General features: G+C 41.5%; 1 protein-coding gene across 1 annotated transcript in view; it reads left to right on the forward strand.

Annotated features, from left to right (window-relative positions):
- Positions 1 to 14,726, forward strand: part of SGPP2 (sphingosine-1-phosphate phosphatase 2) — a 70,252-nt gene that overhangs the window by 29,898 nt on the left and 25,628 nt on the right. The window lies entirely within an intron of this gene.

Raw genomic sequence — 14,726 nt, forward strand, 5'->3', positions numbered from 1 at the left:
ATTCAGTGATTCTGTGTCTCGGGTACTCAGTCAACAAGCAAAAACCTGGTGGTGTTTTCAAACTGCCAGTACATCAAACTAAGCCTGGGATCTGAGAGTCAAGATGGGTTCTTTCCTTCTTACGCATCATCACCAATCATAAGGATTCTTGAGGCCAAATGAGTTTTTTTTATTATATCCATGCAGTCACATTGCCATCAGTAGCTTTGCACAGGTATAAATTACTTACCCTAATGGAGAACTGGTAAGCAATTCTACTGATGCACAGGAGGGGAAGGATTCCAGTTCATACCTGTTTTAACATGTTTTAGTCACTATAGTAAATCAGATTGACTGAGTGCACTCAGGGAGCAGAGCTGTTGAGTAAGGAGATGTTTTTACAGACCTACTTAAAGTAGAATTGCACTTTCCAATGCTACCCTCCCTTTTAAAACCTCTTATACTTTAGTGTAGTGAACTAACTTGGTATAGGTGTAGTTGTGACCTCTGCTGGAACAAGCAGACTGGGGTGACAGTTCTTTCAAGAGAGCCAGCTGCAGAAACAATTCTGAGAAACATTTCTAGTTGGTACTGCATGTGTCATGTAGGTGGTTAAATACCATGGTATGTAAAACAGAATAAGTCATTACAATAAGTTTATGAAGCAAAGGTAGTGGGAAGTTTGAGAGAGGTAGGTATCATTATGGGGGAGAAATATCACCATCTTTGAAGGTTCCAACACCCAGTTATTAAAGGTATTACATTTTTAATTAGTTTATTTCCCCCCCCCCCCATTCGATAACCAACTTGCTTCCTTTTTACAGGCTCTCCAGCAGGGCTAGCTAGAAAACATTCCTTTTTCAGTATGACAGATTAGTCTAAGAACCTTCAGTTCGTACAGCAGTATTTTCTCTTGGTTACCCTTATTTCTTTCACTTAACCTTCTTCATATCCAACAACTCATGCTAGAAGAATCCGGTGTGCAGGCATGAGAAATGAGAATCCACAGCCTGGATTTGAATAAAGAAATATCCATAATCTCATTTCAGACAAAGAATAAGGGCCCTGATTCTGTGTCCATTGAAGTCAGTGGTAAAGAGTTAAGTGACTAGTGGTGCAGGGTCAGTATAGGATCATACCCCAAATGAGCAGGCTTTAACGCCATTTTCAGTCTGATAGATTCTGAAGATGTTTGCACCACTGTGTTTTGTGTTTTTCAATTGCAGGCTAGTGCTAACAAGAGTTAATACAAGAATAACAACGTGCCTGGTTACCCATTAATAACTGCAGTTTTGTTGATATTGTTAATTCTGTTTTTGTAATACTATAATCCTATTTGTACAGCAGTAATCTGATCAGGGTGGAGGGAGAGAGGGCATATTTTCATTTTAAACACGAAAGTAGAGCATTTAAGAAATTGGTTAGTAGCTTTTGAGAAATGTATTATCTGGATTAGGCGTGACGCTGAACCAGGTCTGAAATTCACCTTTTACCATTGTGAATGGTTTGCTTAATTGCAGGTGAGGATTTTTTTTTTTAATCCAGCTATTTTCTGTAGTATCTTCTACAGACAGATCAGTGGATCCGGTCACTTATCAAGACTAGCCTGGGAGAAATTTAGTGTCAGTGAAAACTTGTCTGTGATGTATAGCAGTGGCCCACAAACTGTAGGGGGCACCCCCCCTAGAAGGGCATGGAAGGACATTCGAGGGGGGAGTGGTGCAGCAGGACCCAAGTCAGCCCCCACAGGGGGCAGGGAGGGAGCATCACCCAGCCCCGCTCTGCTCCCTGCGTTGCTCCGTCGCCGCCCCCAGCCGCGGGCCCAGCCGCAGACTCGGTCCCCAACTGCAGACCAGCTCCTGGCCCCATTCCCAGCCTCGCTGCCAGCCCCAGACCTGCCCCCAGCCTCGGCTCCCTTACCCCATCCACGTTTCCCCTCCTCCCTACCCCCCCCCAGCCACGGCCCTGCTCCTGGCCTTGGCTGAGGGGTGTGTGGACAGGAGTAAGGGGGGCGGGGTACAACCCTGAAAAGTTTGGGAACCACTGATATAGTTTAAACCCCTTGTGATGAGAGTTTTCCATGTCTTTCTCATGGCTGTCTGATATTTTTTGAATGAAAGGCACCATAAAATATCATCTGAAGTAATTTGACTTATGTATGTCTTCCACTAAAACGCAACCATTTCGGGAGTGGAAGACAACAGCCATTCTTTGCCTATAATTATAGACAACAAATTTTATCAAAGCAAGTTAAGAAATAAATTTTCCAACTGGAACTAGGAGTAGGTGGACAGCGTATAATTAGAGTTGGGCTCTGGTCAGAAATACTCCCACTCTTTTTGGAAAAGTGCCATAGAATCTTGTAATAAGTAATTAGTGACTCATTTTTACATCTCAGTCAAAAGATAGACTCAGACTTTAAGGTCAGAAGGGACCATCACGATCATCTAGTCTGACCTCCTGCACATTGCAGACCAAGAACCCCACCTACCCACTCCTGTAATAGACCCCCTAACCTCTGGCTGAGTTACTGAAGTCCTCCAATCATGGTTAAAGAGTTCAAGTTACAAAGAATCCACCATTTACACTAGTTTAAACCTGCAAGTGACCTGTGCCCCATGCTGCAGAGGAAGGCAAAAACCCCCCAGGGTCTCTGCCAATCTGACCTGGGGGAAAATTCCTCCTGACCCCAAATATGGCGATCAGTTAGACCCTGAGCATGTGGGCAAGACCCACCAGGTATGTATCAGAGAGAATTCTCTGTAGTAACCCAGAGCCCTCCACATCTAGTGGCCCATCTCTGGCCGTTGGAGATTTTTGCTACTGGAAGTCGCCGATGGGCCACATGCCGTTATAGGTAGTCCTGTCATACCATCTCCTCCATAAACTTATTAAGCTCAGTCTTGAAGCCAGTTAGGTTTTTTGCCTCCACTGCTCCCCTTGGAAGATGACACTTCCAGCATCACAATACTTTCTAACACCACACACAAGCACTGGTTTGATATTCAGAGGGAAGAGTAATTCCTATTGAACTGCTAACATCTCTTCTCATGGAACACTTTTAAGGAAAACCAGGTTCTATCCAAGTACTAACCAGGTCTAGCCCTGTGGAATTCAAGAGATAATTCAAGGTCAGAATACTAGGTTGTATGGCTACCATTATTGCTTGTTTCTGACTGCTAAGTGAGATACACAGTGGCTTTGGCAATGAAAGGAAAAAGGAAGCTTACTTTTAAAATAAGGATTTTCACAGGTTTTTATTTTTAAAACATTTTCATTATATTTAGTTGAAGAGTTAAATGTCTGTATGAATATTAAGCATTATTATATATCCAATTTGGCAAATGCAACTGGATGGTTTGTTGTGAAGCCATGCAGCTTTTGAACAATAAACATCATTCATTGCAACCTTTGTAACCTGTCCTAGGGGTGCTTGTTCCTGTAGCTTACGGTAGCCTAGAGGAATGGGATATACCAAAGTTGTTACTTTTTCCTCAACTGGACCAAAACTAAATAAATTTCTGTTTAGGGGAAAGCACATGCATGTTTTATTAAATGAAATACAGAATACACATACTATGTGATTCACTTTGTCCACCTGTTTATTCCACAAAAATGATGCATATGTTGCCCAAATGAAACACTTTCAATTCTGTAAATAAAAACACAGACATGCTCATTGAGACTCCAGCCCTAGTTAACTAGTTAGGATTATCACTCTTTTGTATCAGCTCTTAAATAATGGTACATTTTTACCTACTTACTATCCCCTTCAGCACTGGGCCTGTTACAAAGTTTTAACCAAACTATTCTGACTGTGCAGCAAACAGACTCAATTGGTGTTGAGCTGACTGGGCAGGAGTGCAGATCTTTTACAACCTGACAGTTTCAAATCCCATTGTCTTGTCTTTCATGATTTTACTGCCAAAACTTCCACTATTTTGATGCAACAATCTGTGATGAAACCTCCTTCCCAAACAGAGTCATGGGCATCTTCAATGCTGAATGCTAGAGGATATGGAAGGCACTGAGAATTGTGTTCCATCATTTCATCTTCTCTTCTATGCCCAACCTATGCTTTTTATATTCAGGATCAGTCATTAGCTAAGAAATAGAAATGATCTAAGGCTTCTCTGAATCATTTTTCAGTTTTGCCCTTGGATGGTTCCAGGTCTCAGTTAATTAGATTGTACGTGATTTCCAGTGGAGAGAGTGCAACAGTAGTGTTATCAGCCTACAGTGTCAAGATCTTGCAAAACCATCATCAATGTCTTTTGTAAATGTAGTGCTTCCCTATTGATGAAACCACACAGCACGCATTTTACATAAAAGAATGGAGCTGGTCGATGTTTTACAACTGAATATTATTTTGTCAAAAACAGCCTTTTATAAAAAATAGAATATTTTTTGTAAAAGAAAGTTACATTTTTAAGAATATTTCATTTTTTTCAACAAATTGGAAAAACAAAAAATTGGGTCTCCTCAGTTTTTTCTTTTCCCCTTCTTTTCAGTGATGAGAAAGGGAGAGGGAAAGAACACACACAAATTTTGAAATTAAACATTTTCAGCAATTCTCATGAAAAGTTTTGAATAAATGAAAAAATGTCCCTTTTTGAGACATGCAGAACAACAGTGACTTTGGTATGTTTGGAATATTTCCCCACACCTCTTATTTTTTTGACCAGCTTTAATCACAAGTCATCCTCGTTCGCAGTGCAGTTTTCAACATACTTTTCATAGTTGAATGCAGTGAGAGATAAAATCTTCCTGGCAGCTCCACCAACTGTTATTGGGCAGCTATATCAATTCTCCTCTTTCAGTCAATCAATTAACAATGAGGCTGATGGTGGTTGTGGAAAAAAATCAAAGAGTTCTTCTGCAATATGCTCTAGGACCATCTGAATGATCCATCAGTTATTAGGAGGGTAAAACAATACATTGCACTGCTATAATACCATCCATCTGAGGATCTCAAAAGACATGACAAATATTAATCACCAGCATCCTATTAGATACATAGGTGTTATCCCCATTTTAAAGAGAGAGGTAGTTATTTGCCCAAGGTTACACAGCAAGAGTCTGGAAGAGCTGTGAAAACAATCCAGGTGTCTTGACTCCCATTCTTAAGCTATAATCGGGTGACCAGCTAGCAAGGGTGAAAAATCGGGACGGGGGTGGGGGGGTAATTGGCACCTATATAAGACAAAGCCCCAAATATCGGGACTGTCCCTATAAAATCGGGACATCTGGTCACCCTAAGCTATAAGCACCTGGAAATTCTTCTCTGATTCATCCAAATTCTCTTGAATCTGCACAGCTTGGGCTGGAAATCTGAACAGCATTTGTCGTGAGATTAAATTCCTGGCTGAAGCAGACATATCAAACAAACAAACCTGCTTAAACTTCTTTGAGTCTCACCATAGGTTTGAGTTTATAGAGGGAAAGTTTGGGACAGTTATGTTATCTCAACTGATTTGCCCATCACTACTCGCAGCGTGAACACTACATATTGGTACATGTTCAGCTCATTCAGAGACAGATCAAGAAACTACTTTGCTACACTTTTCCCCTCCTGCTTGTCATTCAGTATGCTTAAGATTACATTTAAACAAAACAAAGGAAGACAGTTAACTCAGTTACCCTAGTACTCTTTATTTTTGTGTTTTGAGTGTTGTGTGCGCACCCGTGTGGGTGTATAATATGTACACAATGCATGTATACATGTGTGCACATACTACATTTGCTTTCTGACCCCGTAGTATGTTGACACCTCCGGCATTATACAGAATGTGTGAGCAATGTGGACTTTGCCAGGGGAGTGGTTGAGATTGCCTTTGTGTCACAGAGGTAAGCTGGTATTTACTGAAGAGCTGGCATTTCAGGAACAAGCTGACCTTCCTGATCAGTATACAGTATGTATTATGATGAGTAGAACTGGAGAAATGGAATCAGGTTTCAAAAGGGGCATAGTTCGGTCCGAGACCAGGGGGCTTGGGAATGCAGACTGGGACCAGTCTTGCCAAAAATGAAAATCTTGCTTCATATTTATATAAACTGATAATTAAATAAAGACCACTAATGTCAAATTGGAACAAAAATATCCACAAAAATCACATTAAAAATAAACTTAATTTTTAAAATGGTTTTTGCTTTATTATTTAGATTAAATAACTTATTTTTCATAGTATAATAAGATGTTGCGATTGAGACTTCAAAGCTGAATTCCTGATAAAAATCTTTCGTTTAATAGATTTAATTTCAATAGATAAAAATAGATTTTCCTCTCAGGTCAGGATGGACCATTGGGATCATTTAGTCTGGCCTCCTGCAAAACACAAGCCATAGAACCTCATCTAGAATTTCTGAATCAAGCCCATACATTCTATTTGAACTAGAGCATACATCTCTTAGAAAGCTATCCAGTCTTGACTTAAAGAGTTCAAGTGATGAAAATTCCACTATGTCCCTAGGTAAATTTAGGAGGTGTTGGATTCAAAACCCTGATCTGAACATGCCTGAAACCAGGTGGTCTTGTTTTTTATATCTGATTTGGATGTGGGCCAAAACAGTGTAGATATCATAAGATCAGTATTTCTTGCAAGATATTTTCACAATTTGGGTCTCAAATAATGTTTAAATAGTTCATGAGACTTTAGAGATGTGACACTTGAGCTATTAGTCCCGGTTTGACTTCAAACCCAGATTCTGAACCCTCGCCCAAACCTAATCTCTACTGTATGTAGGTTCTTATACCGCCCTCATCACTAGTATCTGAGCACCTGCCAACAGTGCTTTAAGCAACGTGACTAACAATACAGATCGGTATACTAAACTCCTGTGCATAGGCTACATTTCAGAGGGGTGAGTGGGGGGTGAAGAGGGGAATTAGGATTAATGTTCATTTGTTGCAAGAATTTCATTAAGAATTGCCCTCTTTCAGACTGCTTCTGTCTCCTATTGCTCTCAGTGGGAGCGAAGACAATTCTTTCTGGAATTCTCTGTAGAATATTTGTGATTGCTCATTGAAAAAGCTTTTTTCTGTCAGTCTTCATAACCAAAAGCAAAAAGTAACAGTTAATCCTAAACATTTCTTTTTAAAAAGCATCTGTTGCACCAGAATGACAGAGGAATATAGGAGACAGGAGAGAAAGAAAGCGGGGAATCAGTGTCTGCATTGTGGAACATGGGGATAGGAGAATGTTGGGGTGCCAAAGAAAGTGATAGAGGGGACGAGGAAGGTGGCAAACAGAATTAAAGTTCGGGTGCCTTAATTGTGCATTTCCATACCTTAACTTGTTTGTGTATCTTTTAGCTTTAACCTTAATTCTGAATTGCTTGGGTGTGTAAAGCTTGGGTTTGCAATAATTAAACCATCCCGGTAATGTTTTACCTTTGAGTTAGAGATAAGTATTCAATCTTGTTTCTGGTTTTACATAGCTTTTATCTGGGGAATTTTGTACAAGTCTTGTGAAATTAGTAAAAATATCGCACTATGACCTTGCCTACATTAAGAAGCTTTCTCAGGTGTTAAACGTGGTTTTGAACAACTGAGTTAGCCAACATGATTATGACCATAACAGTCTGATCAGTGCAGACGAAATCAAGTTGTATGCTTAAATCAGTGAGATTATGCTATCAGAGGACCTGGTCCCTGGTTTGTGGGTGTGGTATTGTGGGTGGGTAAGAGAAGATTTCCACTCTGAATTAATGAGAAAGTTTGCACGACATGTGCCTTGCAATGGAACAGTAGTTGAAAGTGGTTTCTTTTTACAAGACTAGTAAATGATGTGTTTTGACTTTAAGGGTAAATATTTATTAACAAACTGGAATTTAACTGTATTCATGGTTCCAATTGACATTACTGCTGTTGGATTCCTGGGCACCACTTTGAAAACTTATTTATTGATCAATTGTGATTTCATTGTGATATATGTTTTGGCTTGGAAGGATTAGAGTTTTGGTCAGTAAATGTCAATTTCACCATACACAGACAAATATATATATTTCCATCGATGATAAAAATTTACAGATAGGAAAAGTAAGAAAAATGCTGCTTGAGAATTTAGAGTTTGATGTTTACTTTGTATATTTTGACATGTGATGCTGACATTTGTGTCTCAACAGTTATAAGTTTTAACTTTTGGAATCTCACCATCTATTATCATTAAATAATTATTTTCACACACACACACATACACACACACACACACTTAATTTCCTACAACTGTGAAAAAGATAAAAATCAGAAAAAATGCTTAAAACCCATAATTTTGTACAACTGTGAAAGTGTAAAATTGATGCAAATCACTTTAAAAAAAAAAAAAAAAAAACTTTAAAACAAACCAGTATTATCTGTCAAAATAATAAAATTAAAATTGAATTCTGCCAAGCCAACACATTTTATTGCGTACTAATGTGTCCTCAGCATTCTAGGGGAGACTCTTTCACAAGCAGATAAATGCAACTGAATTTGCTACTGATAAACACTTCCACTCAACACTGTGGCCCCAATTTTCAAATGTGGGTGCCCAGACATGACATCCAAATCCTGCATTTAGATGTGTAAAACTGTGCTTCATATCACATGTAAATAGTCATTTGCATACTTAAATGCAGTATTGAGCATCCAGATGTGATATTTGGGCATCCACCTTGGTGCCCATATTTGAAATTTGAGCTCCCCAAAGAAGTGAAGAGTCTAAGAAAAATAAAGTAATACCAAGCTTGGGTTAACTACTAAATTTCTATAGTACTTGGGGATCAAAATAAGTGATCCATAGATGAAAGTAGTAGTATCTTCAAAGTAGTAAAAAGCTGTGGGTTGGAAATGATTCTGCAAGTGCTGGGAATTACTATCTGCTCGCAATAGAAAGTGCAACGAAAGTTCCCACAATTAAAGCAAATAATGCTTTATGTGTCTTCATACGACGTGTGCCTGATGTTGCATGTCCAGCGTGTTAAGGTGCAGCAAGCTGTTTGCTAGAGATTGAGACCTTGGTGAACAAGCTCCTGCTATGTTTTTCTCTAAGAAAGAAAAAAAAAAAAAAAAAAGAGAGTTTCTTGGAACAAAGACACTGTTTCACCAGAGCTGCAAACTGCAGTTTTGCAGTTTGAGGGAGAGATCAGATAATATACAAAACCAGTGTTAGGCTACAGAAGTTATTGTTTCTCCTGAAGTTGAGTTTGATTCATTGTTAGGTGTAACTCCACTGAATCCAGTCAAAATACACCAGGGATGAATGTAGCACATCACTTTTTGCAACTGAATTTTAAAGACTTTGTAAGACCCCAGTTTGTTCTCAAGAGGACCCAAGGAAAGACAGATCTAATAATCTATAGATTAAGACTTTTGTCTGTTCTCTTCCCTATTTCCTAATTTTCCCTCTAGTTTATTTCTAGGTCTGTGAGCTGGAAGAATTTGAATTTTTCAAAAGTGTGGGAAGTGGCTTTGTGGCAGTCCAGGGAATTTTCAAAGCTGGGATTGGTCATGTCCAAGTCTGAGAAACCAATGGCTTGAGCACTGGAGGCAGGGTGGAGGTGTGGTCTGAGAAATAGGTGTCCAAACAGTATTTTCAGGAAATCCCAAGGTTGCTCATGGCTGTTCCAGGTACTGCTCCTTCTCATTCTTTCTGACATAATCTGTTTGGCAGTGTCTGAAAATAGCCTGCTTTTTAAAAATGCACATCACACTGGGGTGTCTAGACCTCACTATCGTATGTAAAATGCATGAATAATTTTGAAAATCCCATCGAACAGTATGTGCTGAGGCAACTTGAGTGTGGTCAAGTGCCAGTTTGTAAGTCTTATGGGAATCCAACTCTCAGCCTCCTAAGTGATGCTGATCCTGCCAAAGCTTTTGAAAATGTTGGCCTCAGTGTGCAGAAACTCCTGCCTTATCTGCTTCATGTTCAGTCTGTCTTGTTCCAGCACAGCAAATGGGTGAAATTGTTTTATGCCATGTCTACACTATGAGCTTGTGTGTGATTGTCTTGCTCATGTATACGAACTCGCCCTAGCTCTCTTCGAACCAGCATGAGTATAAATAGCAGCGTAGCCACAGTAGCACAGACAGTAGCAGTGGAGACATAGTTTAGCTGTGCCGAGTACTTACCCACTGGTTTCAGAGGGTTTGTGCTCAGCACAGCTAAGCTGTGCCTCTGCTGCCACTGGCCATGCTACAGTGGCTACTAGATGAGCACGAGCATGTGTACACAAGCAGGGGAGATCAAACCCTTGGCTCATAGGGTAGGGACATAGCCTTAATGTCATTTAAACACCCCACCCCCCGCCCTGACACTTTTCTATCCATTCTGATGCTGGAGAGACTTGTAGCATTGTGCAGACATCCTCTAGGAGCATTGGGTGAGCTTGTGCCACAGGGAGACAGTGGTACATGGGGGAGAACACTAGTACCTTGAGAACATATCATATACCAGTGAGGTTGTGAAAAGCCCAGTGTCTGGGAACCCAGCTAAGCATGAGCTGATAGACAACTTGGGTATCTACTACTGTGAGTATTTTTCAAAGAGCAGCAGCGTCCATATCCTCCTATGAAAATTCAGCTTGTCGGAGTGTCTGATTTGGGCATCCTCTACAGAAAGCCTTTTTGAAAATTCTCCTGAAAAGCCTCCCTTGAACCAGACTATTCTTCCGCTTGCAAAGCACTTGAGTGAGTTCTCACTTTGGATCTGTGCTGCCTTAAAATTAACAAAGAACAGAAAAATAGCAACATTCACAAGCTCTTGCTATACAGTTACATACCAGAGCAACTCTTTCCTCTTTTGATTTTTCCTGGTTCCAAGTAGACTTTACTTTGGATCTGGTTAAACATTAAATTTAGAATCCCCAAGGGGATATGCTGCAAACACAAATGTTTGGCCTTTTTAGCATCACTTTGAAACAATAAGGGATGTTTCCCATTTTTGCCCTTCTCGACACACACAATCCATTTTGGTTCTTTGGAATTACTACTATAATCTGAAAAATGACTCTCTGTCTTGATGACTAGAAATCTGCACATGCACATTTTCATAGAACCTAGTCTAAGTTGTCTGTCCCTTTGATCAAACAAAGTCAATCCACACAGCTAGAGGCCAGCCCTCCTCATCTTTGTTTAAATTTCTCATCTGAGTGGCTATGAAAAGAGGTGGGGTTTTTCTGTTTTTGTTTAAGAAAAGCTTGTTTAAATGAGGAAGTTGTTTGAAATACAGGGTCCCAGAGACAAGGTAGCTTAAAAACTCTAAAAAGAACAGGAGTACTTGTGGCACCTTAGAGACTAACACATTTATTAGAGCATAAGCTTTCGTGGACTACAGCCCACTTCTTCAGAAATTTGTTAGTCTCTAAGGTGCCACAAGTACTCCTGTTCTTTTTGCGGATACAGACTAACACGGCTGCTACTCTTAAAAACTCTACTGGATCAGACTGGTCGGAAATCATGTTAAAGACTAAAAGTCCTTGCAGAGTTTAACAGATTTCAGTAGTCTCCTTGCATTTTTGTTTTGAATGGGGCTTCTGTGTGTCCTAAAGAAAACTAGCATATCCAAATCTAATGCAAATCTGAAACCTAATTATTTTTAACATGAGGTTTCTTAGTGTTTGACTGTATTTTTTAAAAACATTCTTCATTTTGAGTAAATTGTATTAGAGAACATTGTCTGGATAAGTTACTCTTTCATATTCACAACTAAGATGTTCTTTCTTAAAGAAAGTGAAACAACTGAATGACACACAACTCAAAAGAACCAAATTTCCTTTAGAGGGTTAGGTAGTAAGATATAGCTTCAGAATTGTCCAAAGTACACCAGGAAGGTATCTCGCTTTTTTACTCTCTTCTCACAATGGCTTTTGTCCTGCTTTATTAGATGTAGTAATAATTAGTGTAACTTATTTAAGGCCAGAAAGGAGCACCAGATCATCTAGTCTGACCTTCTGTATATCACAGGCCGCCGCCACCACCACCACCTGCACAGCACACACTAAACCCAACAACTGAAATGAGACCAAAGTATTACAGCCCACATGCAGGGGTGAAAGTAACTTTAATGACTTACTGGTACTCAGGGCGGCCGGGGTCCTGTGCAAGGGGGGGAGGGGGAGAGGGCTGCGGTGGCTCTGCTCCTCCCCTGACTCTTCGGCTCTGTTTAAGAGCCGGGCTGCCCGAAGCCCAAGCGCTACCGGCTTCACGGTTTGCCGGGCAGCCTCCAGACCCTGCGCCCCCAGCTGGGCGCTTCCCCTCCCAGGCTCCAGCTGCGCTGGGGAAGCGTCGGCCGGGGGCGCAGGGTCTGGGGGCTGTCCGGCAAACCGTGAAGCCGGTAGCGCTCGGGCAGCCCTTTCCGCATGGCTGGGAGTGGGAAGGAGGAGGGGGCGGAGTTAGGGAGGGGAAGGGGTCGGAGTTGGGGCGGGGCTGGGGTGGGGAAATGGGCGGGGCCAGAGCCCGTGGAGGGTCCTCTTTTTTTATTTGTTAGATATGGTAACCCTAATCTGAATGATACAACTGATCCAGTGTTGACACACCTTTACTGTCTAGTTGCTGCAAAATCTTGAGTAGGTGAGGGTGGATCTCACTGCCAAATTTCAAGTCCCTGCTCCAAAACACAGAGAGGTGCTAGTGTTTCTTAATGAAAGAGCTGGAAGACTTTAAAAAAAACAAAAACAAACAAAAAACAACCCACACGCAACCATGGGCAAAAACATTTTTTCCTAAACTTAGTCTTAGAAACTATTGACCCATTTTAGCTGAAACTTTTCAAACAAACAAAAACCAAAATACCTGAGGCAAACACCCAGCAAGGAAAACTTCCACCCCAAATGGTTTGACAAAGTTATAAGCAACTGAAAACAGGGTTGTATAATAGACAGTGTCAGCTAACCTTTTACATAGGCTTTGTTATCTGTGCTGCACATAATAAATGTGTACAGGAAGCAGATTATATGCTGCACACCCTTGAGAGTGTTTGCTTAAACTATTACCTCTGATTCACAAATAAAGGAATCTAAAAAAGAATGTAGCTTTAAAAGGTGGTTGGTTTTTTATCTTCTGTTCATCAGAAGCTGTAATGTTATGCCTAAAGCCGTTCACCCTTTCACAGTGGGATAGAGATACTCAAGAGACACCATGAGCAATAGCTGCACCGTTTGAACTGGTTGACTGCCCTGAAGCCCTTGGCTAGCTGTGGTAAAACATTCTTTGCAAAAAGGTCATGAAACGGTTGCTGCTCCGCCTCTCTATACGGTGACTACTATGTGTGATAAATAGCCCTTATGAAATCATATTTAATAACTCCATGCTTATTACAAAGGTTAGGGAACTGGAGCTACTGGAAGAGTGAATGGTGCTTTCCCTTCTTTTCTACTTTGATTTTTTTCCCAGGCCTTTATTTTAACTTGGCTAATTAAAATTAATAGAGAGATCCTATCTCCTAGAACTGGAAGGGACCTTGAAAGGTCATTGAGTCCAACCCCCTGCTTTCACTAGCAGGACCAAATACTGATTTTGCCCCAGATCCCTAAGTGCCTCCCCCCCCCGGATTGAACTCACAACCCTGGGTTTAGCAGGCCAATGCTCAAACCACTGAGCTATCCCTCCCCCCCATATATAATGAATAAGGGTGAGATGTAGAAATGTGGCTTCAGCAGTTGTAGCAACTGCCAGGCACTCTGTTTCTTTGTTGCAAATCATCCATGTAAAAAGCAGGTAAGGCAGCGCACGTGTTTAAAAAGAGCATGAGGAAATGGCACATCAATACACAGTTGTCTGAGGCTGCTACTTGTTTCAGTAATACTGTTGGTTTCTGATCATCCTTTAAAAAGGAGGTAAAGCTTTGGGCAACAAGGATGAGATGAGATGGGGAGAGAGGAATGAAGTAATAAGTGGGAGTTGTGTGTAAAATTGGTACGATCAATAAGGGGGAATAGTGAATTATAATTAACTTTGTGGAGGCGACTGTGGCATTCTGAGGAAAATAATGAGTATTGCATATAGAACTGATTTAAAAGAAACTACTACTTTTTCCAGTAGCCAGTCTATGGAAGTCACTGTACCAGGAAGCCCTCATGCCAAGTAGAGTTGCCAACCTTCTACTCACACAAAACCGAACACCCTTGCCCCCCCCCCCGAGGCCACGCCCATGTCCCACCCCTTCTCCGAGGCCCTGCCCCGCTCACTCCACCCCTCTGGGCTGGGATTGAGAGGTTTGGAGGGCGAGCAGGGAATCAGGGCTGGGGGAGGGGCTCAAGGGGCAGGAGGGGCTCAGGGGTACCTCAAACAACTCCCAGAAGTAGTGGCACGTCCCGCCTCCGGCTCCTATGTGGAGGCACGGCCAGGCAGCTCTGTGTGCTGCCCCATCCACAGGTGCCGCCCCTGCAGCTCCCATTGGCCACAAAGCCCCCTGTCTCCACATAGGAGCTGGAGGGGGGACATGCTGGCTGCTTTCCGGGAGCCGCGTGGCATGGAGGCTAGCAGGGAGCCTGCCTGCCAGCCCCACTGTGCGGCACCGCCACCTGAATCGGTTAGCACCACTGACCAGCCGTTGACTGAGCTGCCAGGATCCCTTTTTGACCAGGTGTTCCAGTCAAAAACTGGACACCTAGTCACCCAAATGCCAAGTACTGTGGCATGTAAAATGATCTAGTCCATTTAAATAAATGAACTGCTTTAGTGTTACAATATATCTTATGTTATGCACAATGTACTGAAGGACCAATCCTGCTGCATCTGCAGCCACTGAGATCCCTGCCTATGTAGG

The sequence above is a fragment of the Trachemys scripta genome, chromosome 9 (assembly GCF_013100865.1).
Source record: "Trachemys scripta elegans isolate TJP31775 chromosome 9, CAS_Tse_1.0, whole genome shotgun sequence".
NCBI lineage: Eukaryota > Metazoa > Chordata > Testudines > Emydidae > Trachemys > Trachemys scripta.